The 25,000-nt window shown below is 34.2% G+C and overlaps 2 long non-coding RNA genes across 3 annotated transcripts in view; one reads left to right on the top strand and one right to left on the bottom strand.

Annotated features, from left to right (window-relative positions):
• Positions 1–25,000, top strand: part of LOC115212380 — a 283,564-nt gene that overhangs the window by 19,605 nt on the left and 238,959 nt on the right. The gene's annotated exons all lie outside the window — the stretch shown is intronic.
• LOC118763613 overlaps positions 12,331–25,000 on the bottom strand; it is a 20,374-nt gene continuing 7,704 nt past the window's right edge. Inside the window, exons 1-4 of one of the 2 annotated variants that reach the window (XR_004999373.1) lie at positions 22,472–23,460; positions 21,801–22,190; positions 16,452–16,603; positions 12,331–12,970 (exon numbers count right to left, since the gene is read on the bottom strand). This is a non-coding gene — a long non-coding RNA (uncharacterized LOC118763613). Of the gene's footprint in view, positions 12,971–16,451; positions 16,604–21,800; positions 22,191–22,471; positions 23,461–25,000 lie in introns of those variants that run through there. The other variant, XR_004999374.1, reaches the window with a different exon arrangement.

Below are 25,000 nucleotides of genomic sequence, written 5' to 3'. Positions count from 1 at the left end.
TGATGATGATTAATAATAATAATAATAGTAATGAAGAAGATTTTAATAATGATGATGATGATGATGATAAGAAGAAGAATAAAAAAATAATGATGATAATAATAATAATAATTTTTGCTATTTATATACTTTTTAATTGTATATTTATATGTATGTATGTATGTATGTATTTGTGTCCGTGCGTGTTTGAGTTCTATGTGTGTCAATGTGAGTGTGTGTGTGTGCGTGAGTGCGTGCACGTGTGTGTGTGTGTGTGTGTGTGTGTGTGTGTGTGTGTATGTGTGTGTGTGTTCGTGCGTGCGCGTGTGTGTGTGTGTGCCGACATATGCAGACTTACATTTGTGCCGGCGAATAGATCTATATTGGTATTTTTCAAGCGCGTGACTTTCTGCCGTTGTCTCTGAGTGAAAGTGAAAGTGAACGATTCTGCGTGTGTGTGTTTGTGTGCATGTCTGTGCAGTAAACTGACAGTGTGACTGTGTGTCTGTGTGTACGAGTGTGTGATTTGCGCGCGCGGTTGTGGGACAATCTGCACTAGATCTTTCTTATATAATTTGAGAGGAATGCAAGAATCTATTGTCCGATAAAGGTGAAGATAGATAGCTAAGCTCATTACTGTACACACACAGACACACACACACACACACACACACACACACACACACACACAACACAACACACACACACACACACACACACACACACCCAGACCACACACACACACACACAACACACACACACAAATATATGCACTCAATTATATTTATATATATATATATATATATATATCATATTATATTGAATTATTAAATTATATATTTATACATATATCTATTTTACTTATATATATTATAACATTTATATATTATATACATATATATATATATATATATATATATATATATATATAATATACGTTTATATATATATATATATATATATATATATATATATATATATATATACTATATACACATATATATGTACATATATATTCATATACATACATACATATATATACATATATATGCATACACATAAATGTAAATATATATATATATATGCACACACACACACACACACATGTACACACACACACACACGTAAATACATGTATTTATATGTTGATGCAGGTACGCACAACCATACGCATATATTTTTGTGTATCTCAAGATATATATATATATACACATACACATTCACACACATAAACACATTCACACACACACACACATACACACAAACCGCGCACGCGCGCAAACGCATGCACGCACATACATACACACACAAGCACAGACGCCAAAACACGCCATATATATATATATATATATATATATATATATATGCGCGTGTATGTGAGCTTGTGTTTTGTGTTGTGTGATGTGTGTCTACGCACAGACACGTGAGGGAGGTAGAGCGTGTGACGGATGGAGAAGATGGGGTGGGGGAGAGAGAAAACATGGATGTATGGTACACTGATGGGGAATCAGACAAGGAATAAATTGCTAGTTCGTATTCTACCTATGGCACTTTTGTGCTTCCATACTCAGACTCGGGCTGCAAGGTTCTTGTCATCTCTACATTTTTTTTTTTATTTCTCTTTACTTTTCTCTCTAACCCTCCACCCGTTTACTTTACTTAAATGGCAATCCAGAGCATCAGTAGAGCTTGGCTTCATCGTCCACCTGTATCACTTCTATCTATTTCTCTATTTCTGTTTCTGCCTTTCTCTTAGACTGCGTCTCTCCCTCATTTCTCTCTCTCTTTCTCTCTTTCTTTCCTCTCTCTCTCTCTCTCTCTCTCTCTCTCTCTCTCTCTCTCCCTCTCTCTCTCTCTCCCTCGCACGCTCTAAGTTTCATTCTTCTTTTGGTGGGGTTGTTCAGAAGATAAAGGTGACAAGATGTTCGTGTTTATTAATGAAATGTTTTACTTGCATTGCGTAACTTATTTTCCTGTCAAAACAGCCTAAGATCGTCATACATAAACATATACACACATACAAATACATGCAGACACACACACAACACACACAACACATACCACACACACACACAACACACACACACACACATGTATATATATAATATATATATATATATATATATATATAATATAGACATATATATAATTACACCACACACATATATGTATGTATGTGTTATATATATATATATATATATATATATATATATATATATATATATATATATATGTGTGTACACATACAAAAATATATATGTGCTGAGAGACAGTGAGAGAGAAGTGAGAGCAAAAGCGAGTGAGTAAAGGCGGCAAACAGTCGCAATGAAGCTGTATCTGTGTCTGTGCTTGCGTATTTATCGCCGTGCGTTTGTGTGTGTGTGTGTGTGTGTGTGTGTGTATGTGTGTGTACCTGTGTGTGTGCGTACCTGTGTGTGTGTGTCTGTCTGTGTGTGTATGTGTGCGTGTGTGACCTGTAATAGGAGATACACCAAATAACGGATGCAGTGGTTTTAGGGACATTCCCAAATACAGTGGTCAAGTTGGAGATTTCTGTTTTTCCCGAGAAACTTAACTAAAAAATATATTTCATCCAATATTTAAAATTCATCTCGTCCAAAAAACGTTATATTTCACACACACACACACCACACACACACACAGACACACACAGACACAGACACACACACACGTACACACACACAGACGTGCGCATAGTCAGACAGATATTCGCACACGCATACCAGTGCATCAAAGCTTACACGTATTCTTACGTAGTCGTACGTACATACTTGTACATATATTAACACCCACGCACGCATTCATTCTCAGACGAGAATAGGATAATTAAAATTGTTTGTTGTTTTAATTGTTTGATGTTTGTATTGTTGTTGTTGCTGTTAGTGTTAATATTGATGTTAGTTCCAAAGAAAGAAACTCCTAATCAAAGTTATTCGGAAGATTCCAGAAATTTCTAGGACAATATCATTCTGTTTAGATAATAGAGTGCGATCTGATAAAGATTTGCCTTTTTTTTTCACTATTCAAATACATATATAAGGAACGTACATTTACTCAGGATGTCATCTTCATATACGTCCGCATAAAGTCACCTTCACAGAATTCACAGGCGACGACAACGCTTCTTCGACAGCTTCACTCGTGACTTGGACACGAAACCATTAATTATGTCACTTTATTAAAGTTATTAATTGTTAGTAAATTTAACAACAACAGTCGTAACAAATGATGTTTTTGTTGTTGGTGTGCCCTCTGTCCCCTTTCATCAGACAACACTTTGATCAAAAACCCCGTCTTATACCAGTCGCGGTTAATCTAGGGTTATATAATCCAACGTCCTTCCTTTTCTTGGGCCGTAGTTTGTAATTTTCAGGTGATTTAGATCAGATAACACGAAGAAGTGACCCCGTGCGATTTTATAACAGTTCGTATAATTTGCAGGTTTTTATATTAAAATTTTTTTTTGGAAGGGCATGGAAGGCAAAAGCTCTAATAGTTTTCGCTTCATTTCTATGAAGCGAAAACTATTAGAGCTTTTGCCTCCATGCCCTTCCAAAAAAAATTTTAATATAAAAACCTGCAAATTATACGAACGTTTATAAAATCGCACGGGGTAACTTCTTCGTGTTATCTGATCTAAATCTGATTAATCTGAAGGTTTACATCTGTAAGAAGAATATGTAAATGACACATCGGACAGATGTATTTTCTTCCAGATACTACGGCATTTCCACTGCATGTTCTATCATATTTTTATCTGAATTATTCCATTTCATGCCATCCCAATTATCTAATTTCATGCCTGGTGCTCTTTGAGTTATTCCCCTTTGTTCACATATTGAAATTATACAAATTGCTGTATGTGATGGCTCAAAAACCGCATGGGTTTAGTAGATACACCCCAATTTCAGCAGCGCATATTCAGGGGGAAAATGATTTTAATGTATTAAAACTTATAGAAAGCCCAACTTTGCATATAAGGATCTATGATGATTTTTAAAGATGTGTGTTTTATATGTTTTAAGGCGCGTGTGTTTTATATGCTATTATATACGGTATTCCTTCACCTATTCACTTGCCTACACACATCTCTCCAGCTGGAAGAACCCATCTTGCGACTTCACCCAGCATTAAGTATTTAGTGTCACTCTTTGTCTGAATACATATGCTTTAATCGCTATATTAAGGCTGCGAATAGGGAAAGAAGTTTTTTTTTAAGAACCTAAGTGGAATTTGATTCAGAACATAGAGAGCTGGATTAAATACTGCAAGGTATCGGGTGCGATACTTCTATAGTTCAAATACCATTTTTAACTAGTAATTTTTATCGGCTCTGAACTCGGTGAGATTTGAACGCCGAACACTGAGATTCTGAATACCGTGAAGCATTTTAGCCAATACTTCAATAAGTCAGCTAAATCGCTGCCATTGCGAGTTGTAATTGCCAAAATTCTTCGTAACATTCTTTTCGACTTCTCAAAATGTATGTCCTCTGATAAAACCAAGCTCGAGAAAACAATGTTTCGCAAATGATATCTGATAAGCTCGAAGTATATTAAGTGTTAACGGCGATCATTTTTTTTCCCTTTAATATAAACAGCAACATTTCTATAAAAATTATTAAAAAAAAAATTATCTCCCTTTTCTTTGCGAATCGCTATCAATTACTGTATTCATTTCAATGAATTTTGATTAACTTTTTGGTTTTACTGCAACTAAAATTTCAATTTATTAAAGATATTTTGCCTCCGTTTTACATAACCACTCACCTCCAGTATTGGTGCTGTTCTTTTAATCGTAACCAAAAATTTTTGCACGTTTTAATATATTTACTTCACCCTTTGGTATGGGTAACACCTCGAATAAAGCTGAATACGACTGTCAACCTTTAGATTTGAATGTGTTGCAATTGGCTTAATATAAATCAAGTAAATGCACATACTTGCTATATATTTCTTTACTACCCACAAGGGGCTAAACACAGAAGGGACAAACAAGGACAGACAAACGGATTAAGTCGATCACATCGACCCCAGTGCGTAACTAGTACTTAATTTATCGACCCCGAAAGGATGAAAGGCAAAGTCGACCTCGGCGGAATTTGAACCCAGAACGTAACGGCAGACGAAATACGGCTACACATTTCGCCCGGCGTGCTAACGTTTCTGCCAGCTCGCCGTCTTGAATGCACATACTTGCTATATCAAACGAAATTAGCACACTTATCCAGCAGAAACACGTGTTAGAATGGAATATGAAGAAAAAAATTAATAATAAATCATTTTTGAAGATGTCTAATTTTCCATTATTCATTATGATGTCTTAATTATAAACACTGATGCTGTATGAGATCCAATGAAGTGAACTCCGGATTAATCTACTGAGTGAAGTACAGTTTAATTGTTTATCTTAAGTGATTCGGACTGTTCCCTATAATTTGATCTGGTTTGTATGAGAGCGCTCATAAAGTACTACCCAGGCTTTAAATCCCTATTCCGTTACGTTACATATATACATGCATACATACACGAGTAAGCACATAGATGTAAAACAAGGTGGAAATAATAGTGCTCGAATGCCGAGAGTAGTGTAATATCCTTTTGTGTCAAAGCTGCCAAAATATCACAAAACCTGCAACTTCCCGTTCGTCGGGAGGTTGTGTGTATATATATAAAATAATGGACAAAATAATAGAAATACCTTAAAATTTCAAACAAATATATTTTAATATGGAGTAGTACCGCCTTTGGCAGTAATTTCAGCTTGAATTCTACGAGGTATCGACTCCTACAAAGTTTCAATTGTTTCCAAAGGAATTTATGTCCATTCTTCAGTAAAACAGTCTCCAGTTCTTGTAGTGATGATGGTCGAGGATATCGAATCCTTACCTGTTTTTTCTAAAATGCACCATAGATGTTCAATAATATTGAGACCTGGGGACTGTGGTAGCCAGATAAGATGTTCAACTTCACTAGAATGTTCCTCGTGCGTTCAGTAACAATTTTAGCTGTGTGAATTAGTGCATTATCATCCTGAAAGATTGCGTTTCCCTCCGGAAACAGTTCCGCAAGCATAGGACGAATTTGATCAGAGAAAATGCTTAAATAGTCTTGACTATTAAATCTGCTATGAAGGAAACCATTGGGCCGGCAGATTTCCAAGATATAGCTCCCCCCACCCCCAGATCATCACAGATCCTCTTCCATGTTTAACAGTTGGAAGAAGGCAGTCTGGGTCAAATGCTTCTGTTGGCAGTCTCCACACGTATACTTGGCCGGTGGTCGGAAATAAGGTAAAGGATGAATCGTCCGAGAAAATATTATTCTTCCACTGCTCTAGGGACCGATTCTGTAGGTTTTTTCTCCAGTCTAAACGCTGTGCAACGTTAGTTTATGGAAGTAGTGGTTTTCTGATTGCAGCCCTCCCGTGAAATCCGGCTTTGTGGAGCTCCTAGCGAACGGCTTTTGCGGAAACTGGGTTCTCGAGGTGGTCATTAAACTCTGCACGAATTCTGGGAGCTGTACTTTTGTGATTTTTTCTAGCAATTCGTGTATAAGTCGACAGTTCCTATCTAAAAGTTTTGTTTTTGTTTTGGAGTTTTGTTTCGACGAGGAGGTTTTTCTCATTTTCTCAAAGGTTGTCATTACTTTAGAGACAGTACTTCTTGATACACCAAACATTTCGACTGATTTCGTTACGCTAGCGCTTGCCATACGAGCAACAACAATTTGACATCCTTGAAAGTCCAATAGATCTGTCATTTAATGAATTTTAATTACCTTTTTCTGATGATATCTGAAAAGAAACGGGCAATTTTAGCAAAACATACTAAGCAACGTTAATAATAAATCAAAAATATAAAAATAAACAAGCTTCTGACGGTTTCATAGATATTTCAATATTATGATGCTATGATGCTAGGTGTTTCCATTATTTTGTCCAACCCATGTATATATATATATATATATATATATATATTATATATATATATATAATATATATATATATATATATATATATATATATATATATAAATATAAAGACCCTCTTCGTTCATGAATGACTATAGGATTGCTCCTAGAAAGTTCTCCTCCTAGGCACAAGTCCGGGCAAAGTTCATTAGGGAAGGCCAGCAGTCGCCCATGCATACCAGTCTTCCCTCTCCCCGCCATCGATGTTATCCAAGGGCAAAGGTCGATACAGCTTGGCAAATCATTTCTACAGCTGACTGAACTGGAACAACGTGAAATAAAGGGTCTCGCTCAAGAAGACAACACAGTCTAGGAATTTGAACTCACAGCATTATGATTGTGAGACAGACATTCTAACCACCGGGCTATGCCCCTTCACTATACATATATATATATATGTATATATATATATACACACATATATAATTGAATTTAAGCACTGACACAAGGACACGCATTTTTTGAGGAGTGTGTCGTCAATTGAAATCGCAATCAGTGATTGTTACTTTACCTATGTACCTATCAACACGCACGCACACAAACAAAAACACACACAAATACTCACACAAACACTTACACACACATACACATCATTGCGTGAAAGGTTCATTTTATATTTCTATATATTTCTTACAGAGGTGACTGACGTCTTTTCAAGGTTATTTAGAAAACTACGCTCAGAATGTTGATCATTCTGAATTTAACAGTTCTCCGTCCATCTTTCACAGTTTATATTTGATATGTAATAATGATTTCTTTGTGTATATAAATACATATTGCATTGTTTTCTTTTACTAACAGGCAAGAAAATGTTGAATTAAAATATCCATCTTAGATTTTTAAATATGCTTTGTTTTATTTTGTTGTTTTATTTTGTTCAACTGTACAGTTGAATTTGTCACATTAGAATTTAAACTTCAAATGATTCTGCCAAGTTTGGTTGTGGTGATAGTGGTCGTGGCAGGAGGGTCACTTTACTAATATATACTTGCCTAATGTCCAGTTTCCCATTTCTGCGCCTCTGCTCAGAGTCACGATCTCTCTTTTTTTTTTTTTTTACTTGCTTCAGTCATTTGACTGCGGCCATGCTGGAGCACCGCCTTTATAGTCGAGCAAATCGACCCCAGAGCTTATTCTTTGTAAGCCTAGTACTTATTCTATCGGTCGCTTTTGCCGAACCGCTAAGTTACGGGGGCGTAAACACACCAGCATCGGTTGTCAAGAGATGCTGGGGGGACACAAACATACACACACACACACACAGACACACAGACACACACATATATATATCTTATCTTATATAGTGGCATTTTCAAACTTCGTTTTTATAAATATATACCCACACGTATGCCACCTACACTTTATATATATATATATATATATATATATATATATATATATATATATATGACGAGCTTCTTCCAGTTTCCGTCTACCAAATCCACTCACAAGTATTTGGTCGAACTGAGGCTATAGTAGAAAACACTTGTTCAAGGTGTCACACAGTAGGACTGAACACGAGACCATGTAGTTGGTAAGCAAGCTACTTACCACACAGCCACTCCTGCGCCTATCTAACAGGGTTACTAAGGGATTGTTTTCTGCCATAGGTGCAAGATCTGAAATATGGGTGGATGAGGGGAGTGATCAGTCGTTTAAATCAACCCCAGTGTTCCACTGGTACTTATTTAATTGACTCTGAGAGGACGAAAGGCAAAGTCAACTTCGGTGGAATTTGATCTCAGAACGCAAGGACGAATGAAATGCAGCCAAGCATTTTGTCCGGCCTACTAACGGCTCTGCCAGCTTGCCACCTTACCAGGATACTTTCAAATTTTGGCACAAGGCCAGCAATTTCGAATGAGGAGTTAGTCAATTACATCGACCCTAGTGCTCAACTAGTACTTATTTCGACCCCGAAAGTGTTGAAAAGCAAAGTCAACCACGACGAAATTTGAAATCAGAACGCAAAGACGGATAAAATACAGCTAAATATTTGGTCCGGCTTACAAACGGCTCTGACAGTTTGCCGCCTTACCAGGATATTTAATTATTAGCTTCCAATTTTGGCACAAAGTCAGCATTTTCGAGGGAGGCGTTAGTCAATTACATCGATCTCAGTGTGAAAGGGTTGAAAGGTAAAGTCAGCCTCGGCGAAATTTGAACTCAGAACGCAAAGAGGGATGAAACGCAACTAAGCATGTTGTCTGACCTGCTAACAGTTCTGCCAACCTGCCGCCTTAACAACGTATTTAATTATTTTATTTCTTTATTGCCCACAAGGGGCACGGAGGGGACAAACAAGGACAGACAAACACGGAGGGGACAAACAAGTACAGACAAACGGATTAAGTCGATTAAATCGACCTCAGTGCGTAACTGGTATTTATTTAATCGACCCCAAAAGGATGAAAAGCAAAGTCGACCTCGGCGGAATTTGAACTCAGAATGTAACCTCAGACGAAATACCGCTAAGCATTTCGCCCGACGTGCTAACGTTTCTGCCAGCGTATTTAATTATTGAAACAATATTTATACACTTCCTATAGCTTACAACTATGGACTGTTATTACAAGTGGTATCTGTTTACAATGAGATTGATTTAGACCTCAAATTATGAACACGATTGTGTTAAACATAAAATAGCACAGAAAGTGGAACAATTTTTTCTGTTGTTGGCTTCTGTCTTCTCAATCTTGAGTTCAAAATCAACTGAATTCGATTTCTTTTTCTTTCCGTAACTCTGCTATACACTTGAGTATCATCAAATATTTTCTTACCAAAATTAGTCTTTTATTGAGGAAAACACAGTATTATTGAAGGCCTCGCAATAACATAGTTTCGGTGTCAATTCCACAGTGTGATATTTTGAGCAGGTGTCCTACAATAGCTCCGTGCTAACAAATGTTGTGTGAGTGAATTTGGTAAACAGAAACTGTATGGAAGCCCCATGAATATTTTATATATGTGCATGTGTTTGTCTGTCTGTGTTTGTGTCTGTATATATGTTTTGTGTGTGTGTACCCTCACTGCTTGAGAGCCGGTGTTATTTATTTACGTTCACGCAATTTAGAGATTCGGTAAAAGAAAAAGTTCCAGGCATAGAAAATAAGTTCTGATAAATTTGTTCCACTAAACCCTTCAAGACGAGGCATCAGCGCTGTTTTACTCTAACGACGTAAACAAGGCAGTGATAAATGATGGATCTTCTTGGCCTAGAGCAGTGCTTCGCAACCTTTCTCTCTTATATTTTCAAAATTCGGTGGCACACCTGAACTAAAGATATGACTATATGTATAGGGAAAAAAATTATATTCAGCTTACACTGTGGCACACCTAGCATCGTTTCGCGGCACACCAGTGGGCTGCAGCATATAAGTGGCAGAGTACTAGCATAGAGCAACCTGACACTTCAACCATTTCGAAACAACATTCCAGTTTCGAGACTTTGTTGCAATACTGTTGATTTTTCAGTGAACACATTTAGTGATAATATTTATTCCATTAACTCTTTAGGCAGGTTTGCTCCTCTTGCTATTTTGCGTTCATTATTTTCTGACTGGACATGACGAAGTTTTTTTTTTTTTTAAATGTGCAAAGAAGAAGAGGATTATTTCGTCAATTTTATTTATATTTTGATCAGATTTAGTCTTACATCATTCTCCTTTTTCTTCCTTTTCTCCTCCCTTCTCCACTTCCCTCATTCTTTCTCTCTCTATATCTCTCTATCTACATATAAATACATATATATATTTATGTGTACGTATATATATGTATATACATACATACATACATACATACATTACATACACACACACACACATATATATATATATGATAATAATAATAATAACAATAATAATAATAATAATAATAATAATAATAATAATAATAATAACAATAATAACAATAAAGGGTAAAAATCATTAATGATTTGTACCAGGTAGTCAATGCGGAAATAAAATCCTCAAAGGTAAATTTTACAAATATTTTATAATTATATACATAATTACAGCAAAATCTTGGCTTGCGCCTCACCACGCACTGAAAAAATAGACGTCAAAAGACACTATTACCACCCTACGGATTTTAAGAAGAGGATACATAACCTCTCAACTCGACAACTGTTTCAAGAAGCTCAGAATTACATAATATTCGTAATGTTCTTGCTTTTCAGATGGGCAAAAAGTCTTGGGTATGTAACTAGTAAACAGTCGCACAAGAGATATTACGATATGTCTGGCTACCATCGTCAAGAGAAAAGTGGAAACCACCCAGAAAAAAATACAGTAGACAAGGTGGTCGAAGGCATATTATTGCCTTGAACCAAAAGAAATTGGCAAAATCAGTTCATATCGTAGAGATTTCAAAGCCAAATGGAGAGAGGAGGAAGATTAAGAACGAGCGGCAGGGAGAGGGAAAGATATAAACGGCGTAGTGAGCGGGAATAAAGATATAGAAATACCCGCTTCTTCCCTAATAGAAATAGCCAATGCCCTTCTTCATGCCTCTCATTTCTTCTACTCCCTCTTCCTACACCGATTATATCTTCCCTCCCCATGCCTTTGGTTCTTTATCTTCCTCCTCTCTTTTTTCAACGTTCAAATCTCTGGCATAACTATATGCATTGCTTTTGCCCCATTTCTCTTGATGAAGGTAGCCGGGCTTAGGGTAATATCTTTGAGTGACTGTTTACTAGTTACCTTCATACGAAAGACATTTTGCACATTCCACCTGAAAATTATTATTTTTACAATTATTACGTAAATTCGAGCTCTCTGGAACAGCTATCGTGTTAAAAAATTATGTGGTGTCTTCTTAGCATTCTGTATTGTTTATGCTCTATGCGAACATATTTGTATACATATGTTTATATGCACATGTGTTTACCATTCTGAATATATGCATATATATATATATATATATATATATGTATGTATGTATACATGTATGTTTATATTTGTGTGTGTGTGTTTGTGTATATATGTATATGTACCTAAGCATGTATTTATGTATGTATGTATAAATATAAGTCAAGTCTAATTGTGTTCATCTGCATTACTACTTCCATATCACTTCGTATTGGAATCCTCTTATAACTACTCTTGACGCCGTGGCCCTAGTCCTGGATGAAGATTACGGAGTTTAAATTAAAATTCATTTGAACATTACTACTTATTCTCTACACCGAGTATTTCTAGCTCTTACCTACTGTCTATATATATATATATATATATATATATAATATATATATATAATTATATATACGCACACACACACATATATATATATACACATACACATACTCAATTTGAGATTCGTGTTGCATTATACTCTTTTATTTTAAACACACACAACTCTGCGTTGTATACTTATTGTATATTTGTATGCATATTGTATTTATAGAAGTAAACGCATGTGTGCTATACTCTTAGTATAATAAAATGAGTTCATTCTTTGACTTACCTTTGGAGATTTATCCATTAATTTATGTTTAATCTCTGTTAGTTTAGAGAGAGAGAGAAAGTGAAGGAGAGAGAGAGAGAGAGAGAGAGAGGAAGGAGAGGGAATAATTCTGAATGGCAAGAAGAATTACACTTAGACAACTTGAACATCGCTATGAAGATACCCTACAAGTTTCAAGTTTAGTATAAATTATATAGAGCACTTGCTTGTTATTCGTTAACAGCCAATATCATTCCAAGTGTGATCTACTCCGATCTTGTTTCTGTGCATCAGCGATTATAATATTCAGTTCTTCCTTCATTTAAGACGGATTTGTGATTTGAGATAGGAGCGCTTGCTATTTCTAGCTGGTTGAACGACTACGTAGTGTCCTTCCTTGATTGGTCAGCTCGTTGACTGGTCAGTTTGTTGTTTTACGGAAATGAAATCTATTTCATCCACTAGGCGATAGATATGTATGATATGTTATGGCAAACGACATACTTCTATGCTTCTAATGGGGTAGTCCAGCACCACATTGTCCAGTTGCGACTCTGTATGAAAAAAAGTAAAATAATTTTTTTTTTTAATAAAAGTTTTATTCCAATGTACAATATAAATAAACAAGACTCTGGAGCTTCTTAAATTCGTAAATTTGTCGCATTGGCAAATGTTATTTCTTGTGTGTATATATATTTACACACACACACAGACACACACACACACACACACATACACTCACACACACACACACACACACACACACACACACATAAGTAAGATTCAGTTGAGGTACTTCATTAGGTCGGAATATATATTACAAAGATATAATGTGCTCATTTATAAATTTAAAAAGTCGTTAGAAACAGCCGTAAAGAATTGACGCATGTCCTTCAATTGTTACTTATTTACTTATTTATATTATATTACATTATATTATTATATTATATTTATTATATTATATTATATTATATTATATTATATTATATTATATTATATTAATTATATTATATTATATTATTATATTATATTATATTATTATATTATATATATATATTATATTATATATAATATATATATATATATATATATATATTTAGTTTCAGCAGGAGAAATGGATGTAACCCTCTTTAAAACAGCCACGTCAAGTTGAAGGGCGGAAGAAAGTTATTCTTTCACCGAAGACCGGATGCGAATCTTTGCAAAAATTAGACTCACTCAAAGGAGTAGTACAATGGTCAGATATGGTGTTAAACCGTGCTGCGATTAGTACACTGATTAAATTGTATGGCAGCTTAAGGCGTGGATTATACCGTGTGATGAATGAAGATACTCGAGCAGATTCTGTTGAGATTTGAACTATAAGTGCAAACGAGCTGGTACAAAATGGTTAGATGCCGTTCAGGTGCTCTAAAGATTATGCCTGTCCACTGCTCTAGAGTGGTAACTTAATAGTTTCAGGAATATAGAGTGCTCAGCAGCTTTAGTTGAAGTCAATATACAAGTGAGGTTCGATTCCTGGTTAAGCTACTGTTAAGGCTGATATCAAGAGGAAATAGAATTTTATAGATAACTAAATTATAAATCTAAATTACTATTAGCCAAACCTTATTAATGGGTACGAAAAATTACATTTTATTTCCTGTATTCCACATTATAATTTTACAGGCAGAACAGCGAAGAATTGGTTAAACATGTTTTTGAGTTTCTTTACTATCAGAGGCCAATGAAATAAATATTCCTTACGGTTGCTGCTTATAGCCTAGCTTAATTGAGCAGTTATATGGTGAAAGGCATTGCAGCTATGGCTATACTGTCTCTTTTTCAGGCATTTCGAGAAACGAATCACCCCAGAATGCATTCACTAAAAGAATTAAGGGCGTGATAGATTTCGATTATTGGGAACACCTTAACTCATTGAAACTTTGTCCTCTCCAGTGCTGCTGTGATCGATACATCATCTGCACAATGTGGAGAATATATCACTAGCATTGCCCAAACGACTCAACATTAGTTTCAGAATTCCTCCAAGGCTAGGACCACGTGCCATACTTCTCCCACCCGATTCAGGATTTCAACACATTAATACACTGCAACATAGTTTCTTTCCCTTAACAGGCCCTATCCTATTTAACACTGTCCCAAAACAAACCAAAGAAGAAAAAGGATCCATCACCTTTAAACGGAATCTGGACAAATTTCTGCAAGGGATACCAGATTAGCCACCTAACCCTGGATACAACTCACTCAACAAGAACTGACACCACAAAGTTTGACTCAAAAATGAATTTAGAAAATTCTATCAGGTGGTGTTATTGTGTTAGACATGGCCTGGACCGATCTTTAGTCGAAACATATCAAAGTTATATATATATATACATATATACAGGGAAAAATTAGATTTCGGATTAAATCAAATTTCACAGTATAAATATAAATTAAATTAGAGACAAACCACTATTATGCAAATCAAACAGTGAAAAACATAAACCAAAACAATATACAAAATATGTAAAACATAAAATTTAAATTATTTAAATTTAAAATTTTTAATTTATATTTATAAATTTTTATATTTTTTTAAATTTATAAATTTTTAAACTTTTAATTTTTTTAATTTTTTATAATTATCAAAATATATTAAAATGTTTAATATAATATAATAAGTAAAACCACCTATTTCTTATTATATTATATTAAACTTTTTAATACATTTTGATAGTTATAAAAAAAATTAAAAGTTTAAAAATTTATAAATTTTGAATTTTAAAAAATATTAAAAAATATAAAAATTTATAAATATAAATTAAAAATTTTTAATTTAAATAATTTAAATTTTAAATTTTATATTTTATATATTTTGTATATTATATTAATTATTTATTTTTATGTTTTGGTTTATGTTTTCGACTGTTGATTTGCATAATAGTGGTTTATCTCTAATTTAATTATATATATATATATATATATCTATATATATATATATATATAAAACATTGTCCAACGTCTTCTGTTTAAGAAAATAATGTTATAGGATTTAGGAAGTTTCGTTGCTCGCAATAACTAATTATCATACTCGAGGCGTGGCTATGGCACTAAGATGGACAGAACTGTTCGCGAGTTGGACAAAATGCCTTATAGTATTTTTTTGACAGTCCAACAATTCTCGATTCTACCAAATCCACTGCTTTAACGATGATACTAATAATAAAAACTTAAGTATGGGCGATTACATGACACAATTAGTTGACATAGAATTTTATCAATACTTAAAGAATGAAAGTGACAAACGAAATTCTGCCAATAATTTACTCGGCCATTCTACTGATTATGTCATTTATCACCGTCCACTATAACACTAAATTCTCAGAAGCCTTTTTCTTAATCCGATACCAGTACTTGACACCTAGATATGCCACAGATTTTGGAATGGTTAGTGAAAAGTTAAATCGATACAAGATTTCAAATGAATCTGCGAGACATATTGTTGGGTGCTCTGCGATCACAATCGTCACTTCCCTAATATATGTAAACAAACATTAATCTCTCTATATATAAACGGCAAAATGTCTGTCTGTGTGTGTGTCCTTTATACAAATCCACAATTTTTCAGTTAGAAGGCTCGTACTTTCTATGATCATTTAAAACCGTCCATATGATCATTTAAAACCGTGCATATCTTTACATTTCCCCAGTCCCCCCGCAAAGCCATTAAAATATCAATAGAAGTGACTATTTTGTGAATTTTCTATCCAAAACCCAATCAAAATGCCCGAAACTTGATACGCCAATTGTATGTGATTGGTCATAGTGCTAGTATCTAATAAAGGCGAAAAAAAAGCTTATTCTCGTGTGTTTGCAGAAATATATTGATGTAAAAACCGAGTGGACGAGGAAAATCGTTAAAGTATTAGACAACTATCTTCTGATGATTTGCTTCAGCACTTTGCTCTCTGAGTCCGTATTCGGCCGTGATCAACTTGTCCATTTTTTTATGTTACTTAAGGTAGCAGACAAATACGGTAAATGACCGACCTTTTACTTTCCTTCTCGTACTCCCAGAAACGATTATGCTTCACTGTGAGAGAATCATAATGGATCTCCCTTACAGGGCCTCTTCTCATCAAGCATGCTGCGGAGAGTGCAGAGAAACCAGGAAACAAGGTGTTCGTGAACATATCAATGCGCTGTAAAAAATGAAATGCTTTAATTAGCACAGAGATAATTTTATGAATACCGAAAGTATGAAAATCATAGTCAACTCTGGAGAAGTTTTAAACTCAGAAAGTTAAGGATCTAACCAAATACTACACAAAGTCATGTTCGGTGTTCTACTAATTTAGCCAGTAACTACCCTCATGAACAAAGATGTCAATCTTTGCAAGATCCTTAAATATATCCATCAAGCTTTTTGACAACTGAATCGAATGTTTTCCATAGTAATTTTAGCGAACCAGGCCAATAAAAAGCATAGTAGCCCTAAAAGAAATTTGAACTCAGAACGATAAGAAACATAACTAAATACAAAAATGTATTTTGTCCGATACTTTGCTATTTCTTATCTTTGAGACCTTATTAATCATGATTTCAAACACAAGCACGGAGTCAAGACTTTTGGGAGAAGATACGATCAATTAAATAGATTGCTGTACATGACTTGTACTTTATTTTATCGATAAAAGGCAAAGACAACCTCGACTGAATTGGACTTCTGAACAGGACGCTACTAAATACATTTGGTATTTCGTTCACCATTATTGATTTGGGTTTAGTCACAAGGCCAAAAAATCATGAGAAGTGGGGCGTTAGTCGATTAGTAGTGGGGTTAGTCGACCCCAGTACTTCACTGAATTGGTGCTTTACTTCATCGACTCCGGATGAAGAATTTCTCCCAACGATTGTTTCAAAGTTTGGTACAAGGCCAACAATTTTTGTAAGTGGAATATTCAATTATATTGACTTCAACTCCTGTACTTGAATGCTGCATTATTTTATCGACTTCCAAATTATAAAAGGCAAAGGTGACTTCGGCGGAATTAGAACTCAGAGCATAAAGAACCGAAATAAAAGTCTTTGCGTTAACGATTCTGCCAGCTCACCTCCTTAAATTAATTTTGTAGACTAGTTTCTTATACCGAATCCCAGTATCGTTTAAATGGTTCTTAGTTTATCATCACTGAAAGTATGAAGGGCAAAGTCGATCTCGACGGAATTTCAACTTAGAACTTAAAGACGGACGAAATACATATTTCTTTACTACCCACAAGGGCCTAAACACAGAGAGGACAAACAAGGACAGACACACGGATTAAGTCGATTACATCGGCCCCAGTGTGTAAATGGTACTTATTTAATCGACCCCGAGAGGATGAAAGGCAAAGTCAACCTCGGCGGAATTTGAACTCAGAACGTAACGGCAGATGAAATACCTATTTCTTTATTACCCACAAGGGACTAAACATAGAGGGTACAGACATAGGTATTAAGTCGATTACATCGACCCCAGTGCGTAACTGGTACTTAATTTATCGACCTCGAAAGGGATGAAAAGCAAAGTCGACCTCAGCGGAATTTGAAATCGTCCATCACAACAGTGTACATTCAAGTGGTTCAACAGGGGCATAAAATATATTTCAGGAATTCAGTTCCACCGATTCATAATGAAGTGGAAGTCCATGTTAACTATTTAAAAGTAGGTTGGTTAGGTCGGTACTTTTATTTTGATATTTTGTCACTGAGTAGAATCTATGCCAGTAACAGAAGATGAAACGCCAAACTTTCGTTCCGAAAGATGGCACTTCGTCGTCACCGCCAGTTTTGGAGTTCAAAACTACATTTTAGGCTAATCTTTTGGTCAATCAAATTCATTTGAAAGAAGTCTTTTTACTTTACATTAACACAAAATCAGTTTGCTTTTGAGAATTAATAGCAATTCATGTTACTTATGGTATTGGTTAGGAGGTGAACTGGTCAACTCCTAAGAGTATCGGACAGATGCCATACAGTATTTCTTCCAGTTCTTTACGTTCTGAGTTCAAATCCCGAATATGGTCGACTTTCTCTTCTCATCAAAATATTTGTGTCAAAACTGGAAAGACATTAATATCATTGTTTGACTGAACATTCTAGACTAGTGCCATATTGGCTTCAAATTTTGGCACAAGCCCAGCAATTAAGGAGAGAGGTTAGTCGATTGCAAACACAGCAGTGCACAAATGGTATATATTTTATCCACCCGGAAAAAAATGAAAGGCAAAGTCGACCATAGCTGAATTTAAACTCAGAACGTAAAGACGGACGAAATATTGCTAAGCATTTTGCTCGGCTTGCTTACGATTCTGCCAGTTCGCCGCCGTACACCACCACAATATTTCATTATTGCCCACAGCGGGCTAAACATAGAGGGGACAAACAAGAACAGACAAAGGGATTAAGATGATTACATCGACCTCAGTGCGTGACTGGTATACTTATTTAATCGACCCCGAAAGGATGAATGGCAAAGTCGACCTCGACGGGATTTGAACTCAGAACGTAACAGCAGATGAATTACAGCTAAGCATTTCGCCCGGCGTGCTAACGATTCTGCCAGCTCGCCACCTTTACACCACCATAATATTAATGCAATAATGACGAAGAAAAATAAATCTAGGAAGACTGTAAAACATATGTCTAACATCCACCATACATATAGAGAATTTATTAAAGAAAGTAAACTATACAAGGCGTACACGAAGCAATCTCGAGCATCAGATTTCATGTAAAAGAAAATCATTCGATTCATCAGAAATTATGTCTTGACTGGGACAACAATCTCTACTAGCATCTGCAGATGCCTCAGAAGTAGACTGGACATTGCAGACAGAATAAAGGGCTCACTGAATGAAGGGTTAAACGTATTCCTACATTAAACATACAGAAATATGCAATAATATTTTCAAGTAGGATAAATGGTATACAGGGAATGATAGATCTACTGGCTACACCTAATCATAGGAGCGATTGCTTGTGTATTATGTTTTTCTCTTCGGTCACAGCTAGACTGCAATTAAACAACATCAGCATAAATGCTGAGGAAATAGTATATAATAGAGTAAAATGCTATCACAAAGCTGGAAACTTCTTGAGAAGAAGCAGGGTCAATTGAGCTGACTTAACGGACGCAGGAGGATGAATATCAAAATTAGCTCACACAGGATTCGAACTCAGGAAATTAAAGGGACGTAACTCTCTATCTCAAGAGACTTATTCCGGACACCTACTATTTTTTGCCAGTCCATTGCCTACGAAGTTATGTAGTCAAATAATAATAATAATAATAGTATTATTGAATAATAATATTATCGAGCATCTACTTACAACCAAACAAGATGTAATCAATATGAACAAACTACGAAACAAGCTTTTACTTTATCCATCTGGGCAGCACAAAAGGCACAGAAGACCCAGAGAGTTTTAATTATAAATATTGGTACTCATAATTAAATACTACACAAAATCAAACAACGATTTATAAACTCCATCGAAGGTCAGGCGTTGAAGATAAGGATATAGATAATTATATCAACCTGATTATTTGGCAAGCAATTTATTTTGTCAATTTTGTAGACATAAGTGGAAAGATGAACCCGGTAATATTTTAACTCGGAACCTAAAGGAAGAAAATAATATACTGAGGGGTGAATTGGTCGGCGCGCTACTGATTTTAGTAGCGTCCTAGAAAAAATATCAAAACGATTTCTTACATCAGCACAAGGACAGAAATATGAGGAGGGAATAGTTGATTATATGAACCCGGATATGTGATTTGTACTTTTTTTTTCTCGACTGCGGAAGTATATCAAGACAAAAATATCCTCAGAGAGATTTGAATGAAGAACGTGACAAGTTTAAAACTAGATACCGCAATGGCTTTTGTCCGGCGGGTTACCGATCCTGCTAATCTAATACTCTTTGGAAGAATGAATACTGATGTACTAATCTAGTCATAAATTCGGGCATTGGAAGTGGGTGGGATTTAAATCGAACAAACCGACCTCAGCAATTTACTGGTATTTTAATCTCCCTGCAAGTTAGCATGTGTTTTATGTATACACACACACAAATTATATATATATATATATACATAAGTATATACATGAATACATGTATATACATATATACATAAACATATACACACATGTCTGCATAGGTACATACTTATATACATATATATATGCATGCATTTATATTTACATACACACACATTCACTCACACACATACATATACAAGCGCACACAAACACACACATATACGTATGCATACATAGATATGTGCTTGCACAGATATATATATGTGTGTATGCGTGTATATACACATACATTTATGTGTGTGTCTCTGTGTGCATGAGGGTGAAAGAGAGGGAGAGAGATGTTTAGATATGCAGTGCACGTGATAATGTGATTCTTATATGTATATATGTTGCCACTCAATAGGTATTGGTATGTCTCAGAATTTTCTGGAGAAATTATCTCATTGAATTCGAAAGGTTAGAAGCATAAATGCAAACATATTGATAAATATTTCATGAAATATAGTACTTAAACCAAAAGTTCTATTAAAAAAAAATTTCTTTACTTTGAAATATCCCCGATCTTGTCTTACATAAGACAACACAGAGTAATGAGGGTCAACAACTTAAAAAATGGAAAATGGCTAGAATCTATGAAGTACGTATGGACACTCAAGCCATATATTTTCTTAAGCCTTGGAAAATTGTTTACGATGACCTATCTTATATATCTAAGAAAAATATCTACAGAATTTTCCAGATTTTTTTTTTATTTTTAGGTATATTTCTTCAGAGTCTGAACATTGTCAAAGAGTCTACATTTCCATTAGACTATTTCGTTGAATATATGCATACATGTAATATGATACACATACACACACGCATACAAACCTACATTCTTACATGCATATATACATTATTCACACAAATAGACAACATAGATACATATGTGTATATACATTTATATGCATATATAATGAATATATGTATATAATATATATATATATATAACATAGCATATATTATATATACCTATAATATATATGCCATAATATATATATATAAAATAATATATGTGTATATATTATATTGCATATATAATATATATATATATAAGATGCAGATGTATATATATGTATATGAAGTATATGTACATATATATTATATATGTAATATATATATATATATATATACATGTTTGTATGTATGTATGCATATGTGTATATATATATGTATATACTGTACTTTAACGACTGTGTTATAAATGTTTTCGGCAGTTTCAAGAAGACAAACTATCTTCATTAAAGAAAAGGTCTTTCAAATATGTACTCACAGCTTCCTGGGATTTTCAACACTTCGTGGTTTCGTACCAATATTTTTCAGAACATACTTATATATATATATATACGTATATTATAACTGTAAAACGTCGCTCCCAAAAATATATATATATTTTTTTTCAATATTAATTCCTTTCCCGGGCTGGTGTTCCCCTTCATTGTTTTTGTTTTAATTTAATTTCCTCTATATTGTATTATAATATTAATACTTGTCATTTTCCTTTCGTTTTCTACATCATTTCGTTATCAGTTTACGTTATTTTTTTGTGTTACTCTGTACATATCCAGTCCCCTCAAATTTTTCTTTCCTTCCGCATTTATTTATATTTTCTGGGGCGGTAAGACGATGGACACCTTTCTCTTGAAAATTCTTTCGTCGTATCCTAGTAAAAACAGAAGAAAAAAATAGAATAAAGGCTATGCATATAATTTCTTCAATGTTGTTGTTTTATATCTCGTGTTACATAACTAAAACCAGGCAAAAATTTGAAATGCATTAAGTTTTCATGAATATCTTTATTTCAAAACCTTTCCTTCAGAAACTGAGAGTCAGTTCTCAGTCATAATTTATATCTAAAACAATATTAATAATTTTCACAATTAACTGCCACGTTTAATTACATAATTTTCACAAGGCTGAAAGAAATTTTAGTATACGACTTACAGTATTATATTTTCTTTTCTCTCGTTGTCGTTGGTATTTTTTAATGTTGTCGTTTTATTCGTAATTTCAAAGTCGTTTTTGTTGTCAATTTTCCCCTTTTTATTGTTGCAATTGTTATTGTTGGTAACGTTTGTCCTTGTACTTGTCGTCGCTTTCATCGTCGTTGTCATTATTCTTGTTATCTTCGTTTTCTTTTAATGTTTAAATTTTCCTCGCAAATAATTATTTTCAGAAACTTTAAAAAAAAAACATGGCGTTTTTACATTTTCACCGACTTCGTTGACACAAATATGTATACAAAAAATTCATATTCATTCTTATTTCTATTCGTATATTCTTCCTCGTATTTGAATTATATTCGTTGTTGCTCAGATTGCTTTTGCATTTGTTGTGCGTTATTTGAAAACTTTCTGTTTGGACTCACTCGTGACGATCGTGTCCACATTCTTCGAAATATCACTCTTAAACAACAATTAGTAAATTCTTGTAAATGTTACAGTACAGGTTTAAATGTTTTCTTATATAAAGTGATAGTGAGTGAGATGTATCAGGAGCAATAAGCGAACTATCGTCGTACTTTTATAAGTTGTAAACAAGTAAGAACATATGGTACAGTGTTAACGTGTGATTTGTTTCTGTTTTAAGTATCTTTTTTTTCCAATATGGCGTTATGATCTTATTGATGAGATACTTTGTCTTCCTTGTTATGGACACAATCATGACAACTACTACAACTGAATGATATGCTAAACGAGTGTCACATACATATATGCATACACATACATAAATGCATACACAATACATACATACATGCGTGCTTAAGTGCGCACGTACGCACGTAAGAGCGTATGTCGTGCTTATGAACTTACATAAGAGATAGACATTGAAGAAACTAATTATAAACTACTACTACAACAACAGCTACAACAAGAACTACTACTATCTCCCCACCACCAGCACCACTTTTGCCACTGCTACTGCTACTACAGCCACCACTACACACACAATTACACATACCCACACGTACTTATATATATTTATATATATATATATATATATATATACAGTATATATATATATATATACATATATATTCATATATACAGTATGTATGTATGTATATATATATATATATAATATATATATATATATATACAGTATGTATATATGTATATATATATAGATATATATATATATATACATATATATTTTATATATACAGTATGTATGTATGTATGTATATATATATATATATATATATATATAATATATATATATATATAATATATATATATATATATATTATATATATATATATTTATATATACAGTATATATATACAAATGGGGATGTGTGTGTGTATTGTGAAAACATACTATCATTACTTTGTATAGTTTTTCCTATTCTTGTTCCCGTATTCTATTTTCACAATTTATTCTGCATAAAAACATCCTGTTTCGTAGTAGTGTCTTCTAACGTCACCTCCATCATTGCCCTTGAAAAAAATATAGTAATGAATAACTTATTATCCTTGGCCGAACCGTTAACGCGTTGGACAAAATGCCCAGCGGCATTCCTTCCGGATCTTGGTGTTATGAGTTCTAATCCCGCTGAGATTATTTCTACCTTTCATCCTTTCATACACGATAAAATAACGTACCAGTTATGTACTGGGATCTATGTAATCGACATGCTCTCTCTCTCTCCCTCTCTCTCTCTCTCCTCAAATTTGCTGGCCTTGTACCAAAATCTGAAATTCTTATGTTGATTATTATTGTTAGTGTTAGTGTTAGTGATCCTGTGGTTCTTCTTGAAAAGAAAAGTGAGGAAAAGGTGAGAATTGCTCTCCCCAGCAATTTCTGGGAAAATGGGCGACCCTGTCAAATATGCTTATGAATGGAAAAGCCTTAAATCTGCACGTGTAGAGTGAAGAAGAACAGTTGGGTGAGGGTTTGTGTCACAGGTGATCAGAGCTTTCCTGAATATTTTGTCTCCCTGTAGTTGTAGACTTTCGTAAATTCTCCAGTATCATTTATGTGCTGACATATTTCGTATACTACTATGTACACTTTTCATCTCGTCTTCCCATCTCTCCATTTTCCCCCTGCCCCATTATTTTCATACAAACCGCCAGACTGGCTTTGTAGAGACTCCTTCAACCTTCAATGATGTCCTGGTGACAAATAATAGAGATCATCATCAACATCATTATCATTATCATTATTGTTATTATTATTATTATTATTATTATTATTATTATTACTGTATTGGTTTGGTTCAGGTTCGGTCTCATTCCAGGAAGGAATTATGTAGGTAGCGGGTTGCGACTTATGACCTTAGGTATCCACAAGTTTTCATCAGGTTTTCGTGTACTTAGAGATCTCCTGATAATCCTTACTGTCCCTAACAGATAAACATTCTGTAGGAGTTCTACCGGGTATTCTATTTCAATCTTCTATTATTATTATTATATTATTATTATTATTATTATTATTATTATTATTATTATTATTATTATTATTATTATTA

Source organism: Octopus sinensis, linkage group LG5 (assembly GCF_006345805.1).
Source record: "Octopus sinensis linkage group LG5, ASM634580v1, whole genome shotgun sequence".
Taxonomy (NCBI): Eukaryota; Metazoa; Mollusca; class Cephalopoda; order Octopoda; family Octopodidae; genus Octopus; species Octopus sinensis.
Note: the sequence above shows the minus strand (reverse complement) of the source record. Positions and strands in the feature narration are given on the sequence as shown.